Source organism: Aptenodytes patagonicus, unplaced genomic scaffold (assembly GCF_965638725.1).
Source record: "Aptenodytes patagonicus unplaced genomic scaffold, bAptPat1.pri.cur scaffold_170, whole genome shotgun sequence".
NCBI classification, from domain to species: domain Eukaryota; kingdom Metazoa; phylum Chordata; class Aves; order Sphenisciformes; family Spheniscidae; genus Aptenodytes; species Aptenodytes patagonicus.
In genome coordinates, this window is record NW_027472108.1 from 27501 (window position 1) to 32500 (window position 5000).

Consider the following 5000-nt stretch of genomic DNA (forward strand, 5'->3'; position numbering starts at 1 on the left):
GCTGCCGCCGCCGTCGCGACCGAGCGCGGGAACGTTGGCGTGGCGGGAACCGGCGCCCTTTCGCCGTGGGCGGGCGGGCGGGCGGGCGGGGGCCCGGTTGCCGGGCAGCGGGGCGCGCGCGCATGCGCAGAGCGCGCGGCTGCGGACGCACACCTCCCCCAGCCCGCCCCCCCCGCTGCTCCGGGGCGGCCGGAGAGTCTGCGGTCGGGGCGGAGGGGCCGCACCCGCCGGTCGGCGGGTACGGAACTGCAGCGCGGGGAGGGAGGGAGGGCGGGAGGGGGAGCGCGCGCGCGCAGGTGTGCGTGTCGGTGTGTGTGTGTCTGTGTCTGTGTCTGTCTCCGTGTGTGTGTCTGTGTCTCTGTGTGTGTGTGTGTGTGTGTGTCTCTCTCTGAGCGCGCGTGTGCCGCCGGGGGGGGGGCGGGGTGGCGTCTGCAGGGTCGCAGATACTTCTTCTAATACATTTGTTTCATTAAAAAAAGAAATAATAACTCGGCAATGGACGCCCCGTCCTGAAGTCTCCCGGCAGACGGCGAACTCGCCCCGGGGGCCGCCGCCTCTACCCGGCCCCTCCCCTACCAGCTGGGGAGGAAAAAAGCCGGCCGGGAGGGCAGACTTGCCGTGAGCCGGGGGGGGGTGGGGGGGGGGGTGGGGGCGGGGCGGGGCGGAGCGGAGCGGAGCGGAGAGGCTGGACGGGGCGGTGAAGCCGGCGAGCGCACGGCGGCCACCGGTTCGGGGCGGGGGGGGCGCGTGCCTGTGGGCGCGTGCGTTGCGGGCGGCGGCGGGGGAGGGGGGCGTTGAAAAAACCCGAAATTCTTAAAAATCCATTCAAAATGACGGGGTGCCCGTCCTTGTACCATGATTCGCGTAAATCCCGAAAAAGGGGAAAAAAAAAAGTTAACCCCCCGGACCCCCCCCCACGACCCCCGCCGCCCTGCTGAAACAGGGACGGGGTGGCCCTTGCGCCAGATTCGCGTAAATCCCGAAAAAGGGGAAAAAAAAAAGTTAACCCCCCCGGACCCCCCCCCCCCACGACCCCCGCCGCCCTGCTGAAACAGGGACGGGGTGGCCCTTGCGCCAGATTCGCGTAAATCCCGAAAAAGGGGAAAAAAAAAAGTTAACCCCCCCGGACCCCCCCCCCACGACCCCCCGCCGCCCTGCTGAAACAGGGACGGGGTGGCCCTTGCGCCAGATTCGCGTAAATCCCGAAAAAGGGGAAAAAAAAAAATTAACCCCCCCGGACCCCCCCCCACGACCCCCGCCGCCCTGCTGAAACAGGGACGGGGTGGCCCTTGCGCCAGATTCGCGTAAATCCCGAAAAAGGGGAAAAAAAAAAGTTAACCCCCCCGGACCCCCCCCCCCCACGACCCCCGCCGCCCTGCTGAAACAGGGACGGGGTGGCCCTTGCGCCAGATTCGCGTAAATCCCGAAAAAGGGGAAAAAAAAAAGTTAACCCCCCCGGACCCCCCCCCACGACCCCCGCCGCCCTGCTGAAACAGGGACGGGGTGGCCCTTGCGCCAGATTCGCGTAAATCCCGAAAAAGGGGAAAAAAAAAAGTTAACCCCCCCGGACCCCCCCCCCCCACGAACCCCGCCGCCCTGCTGAAACAGGGACGGGGTGGCCCTTGCGCCAGATTCGCGTAAATCCCGAAAAAGGGGAAAAAAAAAAGTTAACCCCCCCGGACCCCCCCCCCACGACCCCCCGCCGCCCTGCTGAAACAGGGACGGGGTGGCCCTTGCGCCAGATTCGCGTAAATCCCGAAAAAGGGGAAAAAAAAAAATTAACCCCCCCGGACCCCCCCCCACGACCCCCGCCGCCCTGCTGAAACAGGGACGGGGTGGCCCTTGCGCCAGATTCGCGTAAATCCCGAAAAAGGGGAAAAAAAAAAGTTAACCCCCCCGGACCCCCCCCCACGACCCCCGCCGCCCTGCTGAAACAGGGACGGGGTGGCCCTTGCGCCAGATTCGCGTAAATCCCGAAAAAGGGGAAAAAAAAAAGTTAACCCCCCCGGACCCCCCCCCCACGACCCCCCGCCGCCCTGCTGAAACAGGGACGGGGTGGCCCTTGCGCCAGATTCGCGTAAATCCCGAAAAAGGGGAAAAAAGTAGAAATTAGCCCCCACCACCACCCACCCACAGCTCGGCCTGGGGAGAACCGGGCTGGCCGGTCCAGCCGGCTCCGGAGCACGTGGCGGCCGGCCGCCACGTGCACCCGCCTCCGCGGCCGGACGCCACGTCTACCCGCCTCCGCGGCCGGACGCCACGTCTACCGGCCTCCGCGGTCGGACGCCACGTCTACCGACCTCCGCGGTCGGACGCCACGTCTACCGACCTCCGCGGCCGGGCGCCACGTCTACCCGCCTCCGCGGCCGGACGCCACGTCTACCGGCCTCCGCGGCCGGACGCCACGTCTACCAACCTCCGCGGTCGGACGCCACGTCTACCGACCTCCGCGGTCGGACGCCACGTCTACCGACCTCCGCGGCCGGACGCCACGTCTACCGACCTCCGCGGTCGGACGCCACGTCTACCCGCCTCCGCGGTCGGACGCCACGTCTACCGACCTCCGCGGCCGGGCGCCACGTCTACCCGCCTCCGCGGCCGGACGCCACGTCTACCGGCCTCCGCGGTCGGACGCCACGTCTACCCGCCTCCGCGGCCGGACGCCACGTCTACCGACCTCTACGGTCGGACGCCACGTCTACCGACCTCCGCGGCCGGACGCCACGTCTACCGGCCTCCGCGGCCGGACGCCACGTCTACCCGCCTCCGCGGCCGGTGGCGGCCGCTAGGTCTACCCGGCTCCGCAGGTGGCCGCCAGGTCGACCCGGCTCCGGGGCCGGCGGCGGCCGGCGGCGGTCCCCGGAGAGCGCGGACCGTCGCTGTCGGCGCGTCCGGCGAAAAGGGTGGCCACGTCTACCGGGCTCCGGCGGGACTTGGTCGCGTTTCCGGGGCTGAGGGGTAGACGTGTTGTCCCCGCCGCCTGCTCGGAGCTGCCCAAGGGGTCGCTGTTTTTCGCTGCCTCCAGTTACGTCATCGTAAAAGGCGGCGGCGGCGGCGCGCCCCCCCGGTGGGCGGAGGCACCGTTCTTGCAGCTTGCCGGGGGCGGGGACGTGCCTGTCCGTACTATAGAAGGGAGTGGGGACTCGCCTCCGAGAGCGGCGCTAGCCAGCGGCTGCAACGCCCTCGCCTCGGCCGGCCAAGTGGGGCGCTCGGCGGGCGTAGTGGCGGTTCCCCCGGACGGTTCGGCTCCCGCGGGGCAGGGCGAAGAGCGAAGACCGGCGGCGGCGGCCGCCGCCGGCACTCGAACGCTGGAAGGGCGGGGGGAGCGCAGCGGAGCTCGGCGCGGCTTTCCCCCGTCCCCCCGAGGGCCCGATGATGGCGATGGCGAGTGCTGGTAGAGGCCCCGAGGCAGAGATGCCTGCGAGAGCCCAGCCCGCCGCGGCGGCCGCCGCCGGCTCCTGAGGGCCAGGGGATGGGGGCGGGCGAGGTGGCGGCACCTCGTCCTTTGTTTTTCTCCGGCCTTAAGCCGGAGCCCGCCAAGCGGGCAGAGAGCGGCGGCCGGTCGTGGTGGCCGGCAGCCGGGCGCACGCAGACGGCCGGGGGGTTTCGAGCCTGCCGCGGCTTTCCCCGGCCCCCCCCAGGGAGGAGGGCCCGATGATGGCGCGGGCGAGGCGGCGGCGCCTCGGCCTCCTTTTTGCCGGCGCGAGCCATACGCGGGCGGCCCGTGGCGTCTGGCCTACCCCGGCTTCCCCCGTCGCCGGAGGGCTCGACGAGAAAGTCTGCACGCGGCGGGCGAGGCGGCGGCGGCGCCCCGTCCTTTTTCTCCGGCCCTAAGCTGGAGCCCGCTGAGCGGGGGAAGATCAATGGCAGCCGGTCCCGGTGGCCGGCAGCCGAACGCAGGTGGCCGGGGGGTAGGCTTTCCCCGTGCTCCGATCCCCGGCGATGGCGCGGGCGAGGCGTGGCGCCTGGTGTTTTTTTTTTCTTTTTTCTTTTCCCACCGTGAGGGCGACGGGCAAAGACCGGCGGCCGGTGGCGGTCGCCGGCACTCTGGAACGCTGAAGGGCCCGGGGGAGTCGAGCCTGCCGCGGCTTTCCCCCGGTCCCGGTGACCTCGCTTGAGGGCGTTGTTGTCTGGAGCGGGTGGCCGGCGGCACCTCCCGCTCCTCCCCCCGTCTTTGACCGACTCAGACCCGCAGGCAGCGCCCGCCGAGGCGTCCCCGGGCGCGTCGGGAGAGGCTTCTCGGCGGGCCGGCTCTGCCGGTGTTCAGGCCGGCGTTGCACCTCTCCGCAGACGTTGCCCTCTCGCTCGCACGCAGGGCCCCGCGTCCGCCGCCCAGCCAGCCCTCCCCGGGCGGGCGGGGGAGCGGGCGCGCGCGGCCGTCGCTGTCCCAGGAACCGTGGCCGCGGGGCCTCCGCTTGCTTTTGTCCTCCTTCGCTGCCTTTCCGTACTTACCCGATCGATGAGGCGCTTAGGGCGCGTCGGAGAGGCTTCTCGGCGGGCCGGCTCTGCCGGTGTTCAGGCCGGCGTTGCACCTCTCCGCAGACGTTGCCCTCTCGCTCGCACGCAGGGCCCCGCGTCCGCCGCCCAGCCAGCCCTCCCCGGGCGGGCGGGGGAGCGGGCGCGCGCGGCCGTCGCTGTCCCAGGAACCGTGGCCGCGGGGCCACCGCTTACTTCTCCGCTGTCTTTCCTTTACCGATCGATGAGGCCTTTCGGGTCGCGTCGGAGAGGGCCCCCGGCGGGCCGGCTCCTCCGTGCTCCCCGTCATAGGGAGCAACGGCGGTGTCCGGTGTTCAGGCAGGGCGGTCTCCTTTCCAATTCGCTTCCCGTCGCACGCGAGGTGTTGTCCTCCTCCCCCGACCGAGCGAGCGAGCGAAGGGGGCCGTGACGATGGCGGCGGTGTCGGCGGCGGGGCGCGCGCCTCGCCGCGTCGCCGCGCGCCCCCCCCTCCCCGGCTCGGCGGGGTTTCCTCGGACTTCTTTACCGATCCAGGCTGTGTGACG